At 40.3% G+C, this 19,307-nt stretch overlaps 1 protein-coding gene across 29 annotated transcripts in view; it reads left to right on the forward strand.

The window, feature by feature from the left end:
• EBF3 (EBF transcription factor 3) overlaps positions 1–19,307 on the forward strand; it is a 221,588-nt gene that overhangs the window by 18,295 nt on the left and 183,986 nt on the right. The window lies entirely within an intron of this gene.

Raw genomic sequence — 19,307 nt, forward strand, 5'->3', positions numbered from 1 at the left:
TGCAGGTGTTGTATGACTATGAAGGTTGTGTTTTTCGTTGGCTTTTATTGCAAATGTATATATTCTTTGTGAAGTTTGCTGTCCAGTAAATGAAAAAATTAAATCTGGAGAAGTCCCAGGAAGCCTTTAGAAATATGTAACTACTAGTGGAGAGTAATGCTAATGTTTAACTAGGCAGCCTATCTGTTTGCTTAGTGGAGAATGTTCGGTATCTGACAGAAGGGGACAACTCTCTTATTAGTAATCAAATAGGCTTGTCCAGTTGTTGCTGCCACTCTGGGCTTGTAGCAGACAACTACAGTAGGAGCAAGTTCAACACTTCATAGCATCCTAACTAAAAAAAAAAAAAAAAAAAAAGAAGAAAAAAAAAATAAAAAGAAGAGAAATAGCAACACAACTGTAGGTTTTGAGTGCTGAAATGCTGTAAAATTGAGAAAACAATTTTAGATTTTTTCTTTCTGCTGTTTCTGTTTTCAGCAGTTGGATTTTATTAATGCAGCATAAAACATAAGCTTTGTGGTTTTAACAGAATATGATGGTATTTGCAAATTGAAATGCTACTGCCTAAACATTACTGGAGCCTACTTTCTTATTTTTTTTAAAGCTTAATAACTAGCATTTTCTAAAATCCTATTAAAGACTTTTTTTTTCAAATATATTTTTTAAGGAAGACTTTTTTTTTAAATATATTTTTTAAGGAAGACTTTTTTTTTAAATATATTTTTTAAGGAAGACTTTTTTTTTTAAATATATTTTTTAAGGAAGACTTTTTTTTTAATATATTTTTTAAGGTTATATTTTTATTTCCAGTCCTGGACTCATTTTGCATCCCACTTCATTTCCCCTTAAAAATAAGGCCATCTTTTTTCTGTTTTCTGATACACTTATGATAAAGTGTGTTAACGCCAGATAGCATATATAGATGGAATTACACTACTGATTATCATTGTATTGAGGTATATCAAGTGCAGATTGAAAATGTATTTTGTACCTTTAGACAAGTGCCTTATAATTTGATATTCTGGAAGCATCAGGAAGAAAAAAAAAAAAAATCAAAGAAACATTTAGTTAATGGCTTCACCATGTTTATTTGAATAAGGGAGATTGAAGCTCCATTTGCGCCTCTCATAAATGCTTTGGAGATCTTAATTATTGATGAAAAATCTGCTTTGCTTCTAAATTTAAAGATATGACAATTTTATAGGTATCTCAGTCATTTGCTTCGCATTGGATGTGAACGTGAAGTGTGTATTTCAATGGAAACTGAATTATCTTTAGCTTGCTAAAAGTGCTGTCACTTAAAAGTGACAAAATATTATTTCTCTAAATTTGCTCTGCGTGGTTAGCATGGAAGTCTTAGACCACCCAAAGCATCCAAGATATCCTAGGCCCGAATTCAAAATTAAACTGTTTTAAATGTAAAAGAAAAAAAAACATTGAGAAGAGAAATGCAGTTATAAAATAGGATATTGGAGCCTTTTCATTTCTTAATAATGAAATATAATGCTTTTCCTTACCTATTGGCCTATACCGCTTCCAAATGTAAATTTTTTTTTTTTAGAGCATTTACACTTATTTTGGTCAATTTACAATTACAGTAAGTAGTTGTATCCCGTGTCTGGCTGGCGTTTTCAATGCGAAATGTGGACAATTATCTCATTAGATTAGTTCCAGCTTTTGGATATTTTCAATGAAATACTTCACTTCGCTTCTTCCAGTCGTTCAAACAACCTCAACAGTAATGCACGTTAAATAAAATATCATGCAAGCTTTATAGTCTACACCACTGATATTTATTTTCTAAAAACGTTTGAGGTTGTCCACCGTCAACCAGCGCTGACTGCCCATTTGTGACAGATCGGTGTTGGGCCATGCCAACAAATGAATGAAGTTGTCACGTTGCGTTTTTTTTTTTTCAAAATACGCCTTTAGCCCCCATCCGTAGGCACTTAGGCAAACGTAGAACAGGAAATGATTTGACCAAAAAGGAAGAAAAATCTGTAGGAATTTTTATATTACCAAGTTGAAAAAAAAAAAAATGTTAGGAATAAAAGAAAGGGAGCGGGTCATATTTTCTTTGTGGTATTTCTAAAAAGGATGAGAGTATCATATTCGTAGCGGAATAATGTTTTCTTGGAAAACACAAAAGCAGATGTTCCTCATTTTGGAACACCCATTGTCTACCTATCACAGCTATGAACAGATAAATCTCTCCAGTTTCACCAATGCATTCCTATGGCTGTGAATGATTACCGGATTCTGCTGTGACTCTTAAACCAAAACCACACTAGGAGATGAAATAATTCTTCTCTAGCCATTGCCTAGCATGTTTTACAGCAACCTATAGAAATTCCTGGTAAGCTCCTTTCCCTTTTCCAGCTACTTTCTCTCTCTTCCCTTGTTTGACTTCTTTGTACACAAGGACCTAGTTTCTGACTGTTGGGAACTGAAAAGACTGATTGTGGAGGAAGAAAGTGGGAGGCAGGGATTACATTACTATGAAAACATGAAACAGCAAACTGGAGAAGCAATGGCAGCTCGACACTGGCCACTGTGTTTACTGTGTTTCCTAATAGCATGCTTTGCAACACTTTTCCAGATGGTGCCATCACAGTCCTACTGCTGGTTGGCATCTCTCTGGGTAGTAAATGCCCCCCCCTTCTCCAAATAAATTTGGCATTATTCTATAGAGTTTAGGAGACTTATCATTCCAAGTGTGTCCTACTTTCCTGTATGTAAGCCAGACATCTGTTTAAACCATTTTCTTTCATACACAGTTGGAAAAGCTTGAGATTTGGGGGGAGAAAGAGAGAGAGAGAGAGAGGGAAGGGAAAAAAAAAAAACTTTTGTCATATTTAACAGCTGCTGCTAAATTTCAACCTGGTAGGGTTGTAAGACTATGTGGCCTAAAATGCATAGTTGGCAATTTTTATATTAAGGAATGTAGATTTTAAAAAATATTAAATATTAATATTTAAAAATATAGTTATATCAAAATATAAATATTAGAAAAAAAAAAACAATTTTCTTTTAATTTTTTTTTCCACCTGAAATGTAGAAATTCTTAACAGTATTGATTTTTTTTTTCCCCCTGTCTCTTTTGCTGGGTTACATATTTTGTAATTGTAGAACAGTAGCCAAAGAGTGATTGGAGTTTTTGTAGCCAACAGTGTTTCCTTTCACTTCCTGTCTCAAAGGTCATCGAAAGCTGACCTTTGCTGGCAGCCCCAGTCACTGAATTATTCATGTGATTGACTTTTTGTCAGTGCACACAGTTGTGCTCTGGGACCTTTTATTCATTTACCTCATTTAAAGCGCCTTTCTGCACCTGTTCTAGTATTAATATCATGTAATTTGGGCCTAATGCCGATTTTGCTGAGCACTCATTATATTTTTTATTAGCTATATTTCCAAATGATTATGTACGATTATCACTGAGCCTCACAAACAGAGATGGGCTATTCCCTAGACCTTTTACACTCTTCGTGTAAGGTTGTTTTCTGAAGCAAGTAGGGTAAACATTTGACCAATCCTATGTTTTTTTTTTTTATAATTTTTTCTTTTTTTTTAATTCCTACACCATACCCATCCAGAGAACTTGCTGTGTTCTCCCTGATGGGTTTGTGAAAGCATGATTAAATTCAACACTGCGGAAGCTGTACAAATGCCAGCATTTATAAGGTCAATGCTTTTGTTAAAAATGCTATGTAAATGAGGATCTGCAAAAAGGGACATTAAATAAAATTAAATTCATTGTCTTCTTTAATGTCATTTACATTTTGGCTAAGCCTTAGCCTGTCAAGGAGGATTTTTTAAAATAATTTTAATTACACATCACTCAGAGATCCAAGGCTCTCTATTCAAATTTGGATAACCTGCAGGAGAAAATGATTGTTTTGTTTTAATTTTATTTTATTTTTTTTTACTTTTTTTTTTTAATTTTTAATGAGAAAGTGGCATAGCAATGCCCATAAAATGATCAGACCTGTATATTAGATTTGGGGGCCTGTGTTTTAGCAAAATAAACCTTTTTTTTTTATAGAGGAAGTCTTTGCACAGGCTTCCCTGTATGCTTCAAAGATTTCAGTAATAAATTATTTTCTGAGTAAACAGCAGCATTTTTTTTTTTTTTTGTCGTTCCCTCTCCAACAAATTTGGCATTGATTCCAAGGATATGGGAAATTTTGATTAATGGGTATGTTGTTAGCACTTGCTGCTTGACACAAAATTATCAAAATAAAGCATGTGGCCCCTCCATGGTTGGGTTGTAACAGGATCGAAAATTTCACCATTATCATGCTTAGGTGTCCATGCATCAGTTGTAGTTTCCCCAGCATGCTTTACTTCTGGAGTACTACGGTTGAGGTTTTCGGGTTGTTTGGATATAATCAAGTTTTTTTTTGCATTCCATTTGAATGTAGCTTGAAATTGTTCTTCGAGTGGGTCTTTGAAAGTAAGAAAAATCTGTGCACAGTAGACGTATTAGATAACACAAGCAGTATCCATGTATTTGACGTGTCCTCCTGTGCTGGCTTTACATGCATGGGGTCACATGAAAACGAGGAAGACCATGTTCTGCTATTTCAAGCCAATAGCTGTCGGTGGATAATGTGTTTTTTTTTTTTTTTTTTTGTGACCCGTGTTCCTTCTGAAAAAAACTTACCACCCACACATTTTTGATTCCACATCAAAATTCCAAGCAGTGCCACAGCAGACCCCGCTAATTTTAAAACACTGCACAAGTATCCACTTGTAAGCTCTCGCGTAATAGCAGACATGATGGGAAACACTCTCCACTGTGTTATTAGTTTGAGATCAAGAGGGGTGACGAGGCGTGATTCTGAATTGAAACGCTTACGTCTTCAGATTGTGATTGGCAAACGGCGGAAAAAAAAAAAAAACAAGGTCAGCCACTTTTTCATAATTTTCTCCCCTCCCTGCAAATAATTCGATAGGCAGCCCCTTGAAGGATGCAGAACCCCCTTGGCATCTTGCAGAGTTTTGCAAGAGGCATATGAAAGCAGCATGTGTTTGTGCGGAAGTGGGTGGGTTTTTTTGGCCAGCCTGTCAAAAACTATAGTCCGAGGCTTGCCCTGATGCTAACCACTCGTTGCTTCTGTTGTGGCCTTATCAGGTGAAAATGATAGATAATGCCTGGCCCTGTAGTTTTGTAAAGGAGGCCTTTGATGAATTGCATGAGGTGATGGAAAAATCTGCTAACTTCAAGGCTTTGGCAGTGTAGCAAGAAAAAGTAAATCAGATTGCAAATATGCTATTTTTTCTAGCAAACTGATGTTGTTTTCATTATTAGAAGTATAAATTTGTGTGTTGAGGCTAAGTATTTTATATATATATATGTTTGGTTATTTGGAGTAATAACATACTTACACCTCAAAAATCCCATATATATTTTCTTTTGGTCTGGCAAAGTCTTACATTCTCGAGTTTTTGTCTGTGAGGTTACTCAGTCACTGCAGGTTTCATGTAGAGAACCTGACTAGGCGAAGATCTTGGAACTTGTTGCGTAAAAAAACTTAAGAGGACTGGAACATTGCCTTTTAATTATGAACATATCCACAAGGTTCATTAGCGTGGTAATATCTGATGTCAGAGTGCAATGCAACATAGCAGATCATTAGTGTGCGAGGAGTCTGCGAGATTCACGTTTACAGTGATGTTTATAGTGATCTTAGTGGGAAGGTCCGTAAGCACTTCCTAATGGTTGTAGACCTTCTCTAAGACCTCATACATCTAGATTTGATCTACAAAACTCTTTCTAAAAAGCTATATGCATTCTGAGCCGAACCAGGTCAAACCCGTCCTAAGGCCCCGCCAACAGTTCATGTCTATTGTCCTTTTGGAAGGCAAGGGCGGGTCTTGCTCCTCAATTCTGACAGTGATTAATCCACCTCTGTTTCAGCAAAGTAATCTTGAATATATGAACTGTCAGGAATAGTTTTCATAATCTACACTATGAAGCCATTTTCTTCAGTCTGGGTCCTTGGGGACTTTTCACAGATCCTGTTCTCCACCTGTCCAGGTTGGAGCAGATGTGTGCTAATTAAAATAGAAATCAAGCCAAAATTATTTATTTATTTTTGGATAGAGGACATGTGAGAATCTCTGTCGGGTTTTTATTGCTGTATTGGCATTCGGGTGATCGATCTTTGTTATTAGGGATGGGAATTCCAAAGGCAACTTTCACTGGGGCACCAGGGGCAGTAAAAACAATTGGTTTTACTGCCCTCGACTGTCCACCTAATCCCTACCCTAGAGACAGAGGGTGTTGTTCACATGCTGTGGCAAGTTTATCCTGGCTTGTTGCATTGACAGGTGGCACCACCTGTCAAACTCACCCATTCAAGTCTATAGGGCCATGTTGCAACCACGAGACACAAACATGGATCGCGGTTGCATCACATTAGTACCATTAAAATTTGCCACTCAGGAGGCATTCAGGAGGTGGCAGGATTGCCCGAACACCTGACAAGGGATGCGCTGGGAAAAGAGATTCATTCTTTGCTTTTCAGAGAATCTGGAGCTAGCCTAAAAGTCAACAGTGGAGATATTTTTATATGGGAATACCTGTTCTGGAGAAAACAATCAGAACTGGGATTTCCACTCACTTTCTGTTATATTTTCAAGGCAGGAAGTCAAGAAATATCTTTCCAGTAGGTATACAAAACAGAGCTTCCTACCCTTTTCCACTTTATTTAAAATGAAAAATGAATAGTTCAATTTTAATAGTGCCCGCAAAGGCCTTACGATAGTAGTTCACTTGTAAACTTAGATGGAGTTGGCATGTGGAACATAATGGCCTTAGCTAGGTTCAACAAGTTAACTAAAAATAAGTCATCCACTTTTAGCATTTATAGTAATTGTTTTGTAATTTTATGTAACAATGACCTATGGCACATCATTGTTCACATATAGGACTTAAACAGATATAAACCAAATGAATATTAAGCTTTACTAGGCTTTTATTTTTAAGTCTTCTGCTTTCTGTAAAAGAATACCTAGTGATCCTGCCATGAAAGTTCTTGTTCAGGCACTTTCTGTTATAGAGTGACAACTCTCTCTCAGTCGTGCTCCTGAATTGTCACCTTGACTCAACGCACCTGGTGGTGACAACCTTCAGCCATGCCAACACACATTTCCCGGACCCCGGCATGGTCCACTATTGTCACCACCAGGCAGTGGGCACAGAGCAAAGATATGCTACCCATGCTGGAGCGATTGCACTTAGAAGGGAAAGGAGGCTGCAGGTGATCAACAGCACTGAGATTCAAAAATGGTAAAAATGGGAAAGAAGGTTTTTATGTCTGATACACAGTGCTTTGGCAAATAAAATATCCAGTTAAAAGTTAGATCTACTTTAACTTCGTGTTATTATTTCCAGTGTTAGGTTAAAAGTATTTTCTTACTTTTCACATTTTCATTCCTGAGTATTGATAGTATGGTGTGTCACTTATAAAGTTCTAAGAACTGTGAAATAGACTGCCCTGTGGAGCTGAAAGCTACACATGCCGGTTAAAATACCTAAATTCCTGCCAAGGAAGGGAACAAGACACACTCGCCTTTGCATCTGTGCAAATAATAAGCGATATATGTTTAGTTTGGTTTTGTTCTTTCAATTGATCATTTCTGGCTGTTGCCTTTGAACGCCAAAAGAAAAAAAAGAAGATGTCATAAAAATCGGTTTTGCTTGGTAGACATGTGAAGGACCGGTTAAATATAGCTGGTGAGTTGTTGCATGCCTTGCTTTCTGAATGTCACAATGTTATATGACAAGTGTCATCACCAAAAAAGACGGAGTCACTGGTCCCTGTTATGGGTTATAACCACTAAAATGATGTCAACTCACATTTAAGACGATGGCAGTTAGCTTTAGTTTGGGGGAATTAACCCGTGTCACAGCTTGAAGAATTATAGTAGTGTTCTGGTATCCCAAGCCTTAACTCTTGCGTGTTGGGTGGTTTGTGGTATACTATAAATGAATCCTAAAGATGCAAATGGCTGATAGAGTTGCCAGGATGTAAATACATATCAACTAATTGTTGTCAAGATTCCATCTGCCTTCAAACCTCAAACAGTCTGTTAGCCAGAATAACCTTGAGTTGTTGAATTGTTGTATTTGTAGGCATCTCAGGTTTTGGCTTTCAAAAACTGGTTATTTTGGTCATGCTTGGGAGCTTTCATTTAATTAGCATCCAGAAGCCAGCAACTGGTGTCAAGCTGCCCTAAAAAAGTTGTGGCTGTAGGAATACGTGGCACCCTCATGAGCCCAAGTCCAAGGCCCGTAGTTATTCTACTCATTGCTGAGAATAGACTTAAACTGCTTTCATGCTGTCATGTATTTCCATACAGAGGTTGCAAAAGGGGTTTATCATACGTATCTTTATTACCAGTTTCTGGACCATAGGAAGGGAAATGTCTATAGCCACAGTTCCATGGAACCCTAGGGTTCCTCAAGAAGTTGCTAGGGGTTCCTTGAGCAATGAGCAGTTTCTGCCTCTCAGATAGGTTCCCCCTGACAACATTGATCTTTTAAGCTATCTGTAAGGAAGTAAATTTTCCTGATGACCACAAGTGTAAGGAGCATTCTTCCCTCTGACCATCACGCTAATGTATCATGAGTTGTGAGCGAAGTAATATTTAGTAGGGGGGGGTTCCCTGAGACCAGAAAGTTATTTCAAGGGTTCCTCTGTGTTGAAAAGGTTGAGAAAGACTGGCCTAAAGGGACGCTTTGGGTCCTTAAAACCTTCTCTGTCCTCAAATGATAATTCTGTGTAAATGTACATATTCTGGCACCCCTTCATCAAAATTGACTGCCTGTGAAAATGTAGATGTATGCACATACAACATTGAATACTGTACCCGATCTCTATGTTCACTGAAGGTTTATAGTTTTCATTATTTTATAGGACCAACATATTGTGAAGTTTCTTTGCTTCATTGCTGTTCCTCAGGGAACTTACAGTCTAGCGGCCCTGCCGAAGTTATGCATGGGGACACATCCCAGGGTAGAAGGCAGTTCTCATGCCAGTATGTCTTTACATTGGTAGAAGGAAACTGAAGCACATGGAGGAAGCCCAAACAGACACGGAACAAGCTAAATGCAGATAGAGTTTCTGGTGGAATATTAACCCAGGACTCCAAAATAATCTCAGTGCTTGACACTAAACCAACTATGCATGGTAGCACAAGCCATCACTAACGTTCAGATAGGTATCATGTTTATTATATTATATTTGTTTATGTGGCTAAATGGTTGGCACTTTGGCCTTGTAGGGTTTTGGGTTTGAATCTCATAAGGCACAGTGGGGTTGATTTACTAAAACTGTAGAGTGGAAAGTCTAGTGCAACTGTGCATGGAAACCAGGCAGGTTTTTTTTGTCAAAGCTTAATCGAACAAGCTGAAGTTAGAAGCTGATTGGCTACCATGCAGATCTGCACCCGATTTTGCACTTTCCGGTTATAGTAAATCAACCCCAGTGTCTGCATGGAGTTGGTATGTTTTCTCTGTGCTTGTGTGGATTTCATTTAGGCTCTTTGGTTTCTTTCTGCAATCCAAAAACACTCTGGTAGGTTAATTGGCTTCCTCCCAAATTGTCCACAAGAGTGTGTACAAGAATGGTTAAGGACATTACCTTGTGAGCTCCTTCAAGGATCAGAGATCGATGTGAATGGAATTTGTTTTCCTTAAAGTGTGCTGTGTAATATGTCAAAGCTGTATAAATATCAGGAACAAATACTTATGGCACTATTTAAGCGGGTGCACCAGTTCGGAAATTATGCGATCAAACTTCTGTGTATACATGTGTTTATCCCTCCTGGCTGAGCTCTTCTCATTTACCAGGCAGATGAAAACGCTGAGAATCAGCAGTCCCATACATGTGTTGAAAATTAGATTGCCCATGCTGTTTTCTCTCTGGCTCCTTCCAGGGGGGCTAATGATATACTTATATCTCGGTGATTGTTGTGGCAGGGTAGAAGACCTGACGGAGTGCTAGATTAAATCTTCGGCGATAGAAACCGATGCTGCAAATGCCAGGAAGTGATTGACAAGGAAGGCTACAGGAAGTGAAACTTTTTTTGGGAGCTTAACCTGTACTTGGCAGAGCTTGCGAAACTTGCACTCCAAGAAAATGAAAACCATTCAACTCCAGCAGGCTGCCAGAACACAAGCTCCTCTTGTTAGTTTATCTTAATGGGGAATCTTTCAAAAATGTTTGCGGTCAAAACTATACGACGAAAACTGACATGGCAGTACTTCGAGGGGGGGGGGGGGGGGATTTTCACGTAAAGCATAGGTATCAGCGTAGATATCGTTTGCCGCCCTGGATTAATCGTAACGGTTTTGCGGATGAGAAAGAAGAGAAATGTTAGCTTTGCCGCTATTTGTTTTTTTGGATGAACGTTGATCGGTGGTTATATTATTGTTATGGTTAGCGTAGCCTAAAGTTTGTAATTGAAGCAAAACAGAGCCAACTGTTCTAGTTTGCATAGCTGTAACCTGAATTACTGTGTGAATTCCAAAGTCTACTTCAAGATGGGGGGGGGGGGTTTAATGGTTTTAAAGTTACACAGCTATCAGAAAACAGTTTTCTCACTATAGGAATCAAATCATCCCCTAATGTTGGGTTATGGGTGAATGGATTGTACAGTGCGGTTTGGAATCCGCAGCAGAGACAGTATTGTGTTTTCTCCATAATTCACTAGGAAATGAGTTTAACATGTGTGGAAAGGAAAAGACATATATTTGTGTCGTTGTAAGACATGTAGCAAGGCCCTCGCTAACGGAAAGAGACGGCTCCAGCTTGTCTCTAGTGAAAGACCAAACACTCTTGCACATCTGGTGAGAAAAAAAAAAAAAAAACAGCTCCTATCACCCGCTGCACTTCCTCCGCTGCCATCCACGGCCACTGACCAGCCTGCTCACAGAAGGCTTCTCGTTTGGCACAGTTGCCGAACAACTGTATTGATTTGTATTCTTTTATATAACGCCGACGTAAACCGTAGCGCATCAAAGACCCGATCGACCATTTGCGTCGGCCCTCGCCACCGTAAAAGCTGGCACTCTAATGTCCTTGCTACATATTTTTTGTTTTTTTTCACTGGTTTGAGTGGGCAGTGGTAAACCAACTGGCGTGTTTTGAGGTTGAAGAAGAATCCCATCCAAAACATTGGGCAAACATTGAAACTCTATGCAGAGTGTGGAGCTGGTGGGAATTGAATCCTTGACTCCAATGCAGCAAGACACAAGTTATTTTTTTTAACAGAGCTTAGCATTTCTACAGTGGTGGTAAGGGTAGAATGAAACGTCTTATATAAGGGTTCTTCAAAAAGTTTAAAACTGTATTAGATATAAAAAAAGTGTGGAAACCTCTGAGGAAGTAGGTAACTTCGAAACGCGTCGGTTGCCTTTTTTTTTTTTTTTGATCCAAGATCATTGACTGCCATGTTATGAGCTATTTCTGCAATTTATTATTCTCAAGCTGCGTTTGTTTTTATATTTTTTCTACAAGTAAAATTCATATTTTTATATTATTGCATTTATGTGTACTTCAAGGTAGCCTACAATCCCCCCCTGATGGTTTAGAGCAGGGATATGCAATTAGTGGACCAGCAGCTGTTGCAAAACTACAAGTCCTATCACGCCTCTGCCTCTGGGTGTCATGCTTGTGGCTGTTAGATTCTTGCTATGCCTCATGGGACTTGTAGTTCTGCAACAGCTGGAGGTCCGCTAATTGCATATCCTTGGTTTAGAGGGTATTCTTCATATAGCATATTCATCAACAGCCCACTTCCTGTTTCTTGTCTGCTAAAAACCCTAGGCTTATGACATCATGCACAGCTCTCTCTCTCTCACTCTCGTGAGAGTTTGCCAGGAAGGGAGGGGGGGGTGAGTCATAAGAGGGCCAATGAGAGCTGCAGAGCTGGAGGTGTGCCTCTGTGTGTCTGTGTAAATCCAGGAAGTGAACAGGCAGCAGTTTCAGCTGCCCACAGTTAAAATGGTTGCAGCCAGACTCAGTGGAGGGAGATTTCTGCAGCATGTTTGGCAAGGACAGAATCACAGTATATATAAAATAATATGCAAAGTGGTTGGAGGGAAGCTTCAGAATGGCAAAGATGTTTTAATTACAAATTATGTGAGCAGACTGCAGTTCCTCTTTAAGGCCTTTTTCACACAGATGGACTGATTGGGTCCGCCTGTCAGTTTTTCAGGCGGACCCTATCGGACCATCCATTGCTGTCTGTGGAGCGGCGGATGTCAAGGGACATCGGATCCTGTCCGTCTGGTGGACCAGATTGGATGATAGTCGTATGGAAATGGAGAGGTGGTCCATTTCCATCTGAAAGCCCCATAGAGGACAGTGGGCTGTGTCTGTGTCTGCTCTGCATCAGCGGAGCGAACACAGACCTGTCATCTGCCTACTCAGTGGGGGCATCAGCAGAGAGATCCCTTGCTGAGCAAGCGGATCAACTGAAGGACTCCACCAGTGTGAAAGGAGCCTTAGTCCTGCTATGTAACTAGAAAAATGTAACAAATCTAAAATCTTGGATTGTGAGTAACGCTGTTTATGAGCGTTTCACAATACGAGCTATTTAAAGAAAAAATCCTGAGCGTTGTCTCGCAAGATGAGCAGGATTTAAGCCGCTGGGGTGTTTAGTACTGTATTTGGCCAGAGGTTTGGGGGCGCCGGTGATGCCCGGAGATACTTGGAGATGCTCGGAGACACTTAGAGATGCTCAGAGACACTCCGTTCCCCAGTGTCTCCGAGCATCTCCGAGTGTCTCCGATGCCCCCGCACCTCTGGCCAAATGCGGTACTGCATACACCTCTGGCCACATACAGTACTGCATATACCAGCGCCCCCGCACCTCTGGCCACATACAGTACTGCATACACCAGCGCCCCCGCACCTCTGGCCACATACAGTACTGCATACACCAGCGCCCCCGCACCTCTGGCCACATACAGTACTGCATACACCAGCGCCCCCGCACCTCTGGCCACATACAGTACTGCATACACCAGCGCCCATGCACCTCTGGCCACATACAGTACTGCATACACCAGCGCCCATGCACCTCTGGCCACATACAGTACTGCATACACCAGCGCCCCCGCACCTCTGGCCACATACAGTACTGCATACACCAGCGCCCCCTGCACCTCTGGCCACATACAGTACTGCATACACCAGCAGTGGTTGTGGAACAAATCATCTGAGTTTCCATGATTTCTTATGGGGAAACTCATTTTGATATACAAGTGCTTTGGATTAAAAGCATCCTTCTGGAATGAATTTTGCTTGTAATCCAAGGTATTACTGTAGGTGTTTTATCGCAATTTGGCTCCAAAAGTGAAATTCCATAAAAAGGTGCTGGAAACACACGCAAAAAAAAAAAATTGTGTGCGTTCCCGACACACGCACAAAAACGTGCTGCTCTTTAACAAGATGCGCAGAGGTACCATAAATTCTTAGCGGCACACCCACTTATCGGCAAATGTGCGCATTTTCGCGTGCACCACCAAAACCGTGCGGTTTACAAAAAAAGTGTCGGGGAATCGAGGTGGCCTATTGAAAATAAAAGGCCTCCCTTACATGCCTAGATGTGAATCAAACCCATGAATTCTAATCTTTTCATTTACTAACTCTTTTTTTTTTACTTGCTGATGATGGGAAAATAAAATTCCCGCGCCAGCTTGGTAGGTCCTTTTTTTTTTTTTCCTAATGAACTTTTCTATAATAAATAATGACACCTCCAGAAAAAAAACGTGACTGTAAGTGTTTAGAAAAAAAAGAAAAGCCAGCAGGCAGAGGTTGTTGGGGGGTAAAGAAAATAACCAGTTAGAGCGGCCAGTAGTGTCATGTAACAGTGACATATGTGCAGTGAAAGGATCGACTTGATTGTGACTAATATAAAGGACACTTCTTGTTCCTAAAAATGCTGCACGTTAACCCTTTCATAAGTGTTGATGAGGCCGCAAAAGCACAGAAGGTGCCAAAAAAAAGAAAAAAAGAAAAAAAAAAAAAAAAAAAAAAAACCCTTAGCAGTTGGAAAGGGGTTATTGATGTACAATACAAGGGCGCTAGTGGTTTTTCTTTATGTTGAACAGCAGTCAGTAAAACGGAGTTGGTCAGGGCTTTGTGTGCATTGTCGGGGATGATTTTTTTTTTCTTTTCTTTTCTTTTTCTTTTTTTTTTTCGCCAGTCCAAATTAGATTTCAATTGTCAACCTTCTGTCATTAACCACACGAGAAAGCTGAGGCCACGGCGATAGAAGCACGACTTCTCCTGTTATCTCCCACCACTAATTACACAATGAGTTGGAACTGACCCGAACGCATTAGCTCTCAACTGTTCATGTACAGTACTTAATAGAGCTGTTTAATAATCCAAAAACAATAACAATACAATAAAGACGTTTCATGGGCTTCGTTGTTACTTATTACGTTATACCTTGCACTTGGTTGCATTTGTTAACTACTTTATTACAAATGTGCAATTTAAAAAAAATTTAAAAAATAAGTTTTTTCTTTTTTAACGCTGATGATGTTGTAACTGCCTTGTGCTGGTATATTTCTTTAGAAATACCTGTATCTATTAAAATAAAACGTATCAATCGTTTTCTTTATAAAATGTAGGAACCTTTGCCTCTCCATTTCATTAATTTGCTATAACATTAGTATTACTAAAATACATTACATTAAAACATAAAACAAAAAAAAAAAAAACAAAAAAAAAAAACATTAAAGAGGAACTGCAGTCTGCTCACATCATTTGTAATAAAAACATCTTTTGCCATTCTGAAGCTTCCCTCCAACCACTTTGCGTATTATTTTATATATATACTGTGATTCTGTACTTGCCAAATATGCTGCTAGAAATCTCCCTCCACTGAATCTGGCTGCAGCCAATTATAACTGTGGGCAGCTGAAGCTGCTGCCTGTTCACTTCCTGGATTTACACAGACACACACCTCCCGCTCTGCAGCTCTCATTGGCCCTCTTATGACTCACCCCCCCCCTCCTGGCAAACTCTCACGAGAGTGAGAGAGAGAGCTGTGCATGATGTTATAAGCCCAGGCTAATGACCAGACAAGAAATAGGAAGTGGGCTGTATAAGGTATTTACTGGCAGGAAAAAAAATGTTTTACTATCCAAAGTTAAAATAACAACAAGGGCAGAAGATTTAGTAGATGGAAAGATGAAAAATGACTGAAATTCAGCTTTAAATGTAAACCCAATCTATAAAATCTCATATAAGCTTTAACATGTTAATTTAAAGTGATGTTAAAGTCTCGTTTTTTCTTGAAAAAAAATAACAAACACATTATACTTGTACCTCCTCTGTGCAGTTGGTGTTGCTCAGAGCAGCCGGATCTTCCTCTTCTTGGGTCTCTAGCCAGTGCTCCTGGCTCCTACCTCCTGCTGGGTTCCCCCCGGCGCAAGCAACTTGCTGTGGGGGCACCCAAGAAGGCGCGCTCTCGACCTGCGTCTCTGTGTGTCCATTCACACACACAGAGCTATGGCTCAGCCCCGCCCCTCATCTCCTGATTGGCTCACTGGCTGTGATTGACAGCAGGGGGAGCCAATGGAATGCATGAAGTTTAAAAAACCTTTGTGACTTTACATCCACTTTAATTTGATAAGTTAATATTTTTAACTGTGCAACTTTCAATATGCTCTTATTGTGCACATAACGTGTGGCATCAAAGAGGGTGGGCTTTAGTGCCAAGGTTTTTGTGCTGAGCTCATGCTCACTGTGACTAAGCTGTCCTAGAAAACTCCCTGTCTCTTGTTATGATTAGGAGCCAGCGGGATGAGCTTCCAATCATGTGACAGCCCATCACAGTCCATGACCTCCACGAATAAGCCTGGGGGGTGGGACGAAACGCGTCCGGAGAATGGCCTGGGCAGAGACAGGCTGTAACTGTTTTCATTCATAGTACATTCACTTCTTGTTAGTGTGCAGCAGTTGGGTCTTTTCCTTCCTTTGACTATATGCATCAAACAGGGATGATTTCTTTCCATGCAAGCAGCCTCTTCCTTTTGTGTGAACCACCAGAATTCGAGTTTGGTGCCTTGAGCCGCGCCTGAAGTTTTCTTAGTTTATAGCTCATCACAGTAATCACATTAACAGGAAGTCTACAGGTGTATAGGCCCAATTAAGGGCTGCAGGTGGGAAGGAGTTAAAGAATACCTGGTGATTCGGCCCTGAAGGTCATTGTGCAGGCATTTCCTGTTTTAGAGTGACAACGCTCTGTCTTTGTCTCCCAGTTATGCTCCTGTGTTGTCACCCTGTCACTTTCCCAATGGAGTCTGCATGTGGCTGTTCTAACACACATTCCGCAGGCTTGTTTCACTGTCAATATCCAGAAAACACCCCCCATGAGAATGACACACAGCTATTGCCAGAGTGCATGTAGACAGGAAGTGGCTGCAAAAAAGTTGAGGGAGATCTGCAGTGCTGATATGTAATGAATGATTAAAAAAAAGCTAAAAAAAAAGTGTTTTATTAAAAATGGAGACTTGTTTGATACACAGGCCTTCAGCAAAATTATTTGGTTTAACCGCTTCCGGACCAGTCGCCGCAGTTACACTGAGGCAGGTTGGCACCCCTGCGCGAAACCACGGCGCTGTACGTTGGCTCGCGGGGTCCGGATATCAGGCGCGCGCACCCACTGCACAGCGGAGGTGCCAATGCTCATGGCCGACGGTCGCGATGACCGCCGGCCACGAGCGATCGTGTGCAGCAGGGACAGAAGAGGGACGAGTGTGTGTAAACACATACTTCCTTGTTCTGTTCTGACAGGAGTGACAGATCGTGTGTTCATATTAGCTAGGAACCACGATCTGTCACTTCCTCTAGTCAGTCCCCTCCCCCTTCAGTTAGAACACATAGCAGGGAACACAGTTAACCCCTTCACCTCCCCCTAGTGTTAACCCCTTCACTGCCAGTGACATTTTTACAGTAATCAATGCATTTTTAATCGCACTGATCGCTGTATAAATGCCAATGGTTCCAAAAATGTGTCAAAATTGTCCGATCTGTCCGCCATAATGTCGCAGTCATGATAAAAATCGCAGATTGCCGCCATTACTAGTAAAAATAAATAAATAAATAAAAATGCTATAAATCTTTCCCCTATTTTGTAGACGCTATAACTTTTGTGCAAACCAATCAATATACGCTTATTGCGATTTTTTGAAACAAAAATATGTAGAAGAATACATATCTACATAATACATACATAATACCTAAACTGAGAAAAAATTTGCTTTTTTTAAAAAAAAAAATGAGGATATTAATTATAGCAAAAAGTACAAAATATTGTGTTTTTTTCAAAATCGTCGCTCTTTTTTTGTTTATACCGAAAAAAAATTAAAAACGCAGAGGCGATCAAATACCACCAAAAGAAAGCTCTATTTGTGGGGAAAAAAGGACGTCAATTTTGTTTGGGTACAACGTCGCAGGACCGCGCAATTGTCAGTTAAAGCGAAGCAGAGCCGAATCGCAAAAAAACGCTCTGGTCAGGAAGGGGGTAAATTCTTCCGGGGCTGAAGTGGTTAATTAGGGTTTACATGTGTAATAATTAAAAAAAAAAATTATATATATATATATATGAGGGTTCACTTTGCTGGCCCCCCGCAGTGCTATGCACACAGGGTGAAATCAGCCCGGTTAATTTACTAAAATAGCCGATCACTTTTCAGTTTAAGTCAAATTGATCAAGGATGAACTGTGATTGGCTGCTATGGGTTACTGCATTTTGTGCTTATAGATTAAAGCTTCAATAAGGCAGCTCAGTATAAGGAAAACCCATAGTGGTTAGCCAGAAATTATCTCTAAACTGAGCTGACATTGGTAAGTTTATATTCACCTTATCTCTGCCCTTTACACTACTTGATTCCATCAGCCTGAACATGTAGACTGCACTGTTGAGTAACGCCCACATGTAATGCTGAGCCTCCATGATTGACAAAACTGTAATCCAATGAACAAAAGGGGCAGGCCAGGCAGGGCCGTCTTTAACACAGGGCAAAAGGGGCAGCTGCCCCCGGGCCCAGTCATTGTTGAGGGGGCCCAAAGCAGAACTGTAATCCAATGAACAAAAGGGGCAGGCCAGGCAGGGCCGTCTTTCACACAGGGCTTAAGGGGCAGCTGCCCCCGGGCCCAGTCATTGTTAAGGGGGCCCAAAGCAGCTGCCCCTTGAGCCTGCACTGGATTCGGGAAAATGTTTGCCCAGTATTAAAGACGGCTCTGACAGGGGACAGTCAGGCCGAACGATACTGGAGATCCCCCAGCCAGGGCTCTATCTGTGTTGCTGCAGTTTCTAATGCACGCTGTGAGAGGCTCACAGTGTGCAGTGAAACCAGTGTAAACACTTTTAGTACAAGAGAGGAGCCTGTACAACTGTGCAAGCCTGAAGGGAAGGCCATAGTTCAGTTTTAAGTACGACTTCACCTCCATATAGTTTCCTTCACATTAGGCAGATTTTGTAGATGAAATCCATATGCTGGGATGCGGTCATCACCCCCCTTTTCTCATTTTGGTATCCACGGTGTCATTTATTTCTCCATATCCTCGCTCCTGTAAACGTCGCCAAACTGAGCTCCCCCATCTATTTCTATTTTCCTGAGTGTACTGTAGCAATTTGTCCTTAGACACAATGAGATTGGGTTAGGAAACAAGTGGGGGATTGAATTGGACATGGTGCTAGTCCCAACAATTGGAGGTCATCGGGCACTGATATGGACAAAGCAGTGAAGTCATCTGTAACTTGTGAGATATGTGCACTGGGCCTTGGCTGAAGTCAGGCCCAAGGGAGGTACATTGGATTTGGTAAAAACAGCAAAAAAAAAAAAATGCTTTAAAAAAAAAAAAAAGCAAGAATAAGATTCATTTATTACATTTGACACTTCAATTCTAAATATAACAGCAACTTTCCCTAAGATCATTAATTTCATACTATAAATGACTTATGCGAGTTAATAATCTGTTCCTTCGCCCACAGCGTGATCATTTCGATAAACACTTTTTTTTTTTTTTACTTTTTTTTTTTTTTCTTTTTGATCAATTTTGTATATCTTTTGTCCTTTTTTTTTTTTTTTTTTTTGCGCCATCCATCCATCCAGCAACCCCCGTCCATCGCTCGCTTTTTTTTTCGTTTCCAATTTCCTCGGCATGCCTCATACTCATCGGGTTGCGCTCTTAAAGGGAGGGGAAATTTGGAAGAAGCATGTGCTGAGCTGAATGCATTCTTTGGTTAATGTAATTTCTTTAGGCTATTTG

Source organism: Aquarana catesbeiana, linkage group LG08, assembly GCF_042186555.1.
Source record: "Aquarana catesbeiana isolate 2022-GZ linkage group LG08, ASM4218655v1, whole genome shotgun sequence".
NCBI classification, from domain to species: Eukaryota; Metazoa; Chordata; class Amphibia; order Anura; family Ranidae; genus Aquarana; species Aquarana catesbeiana.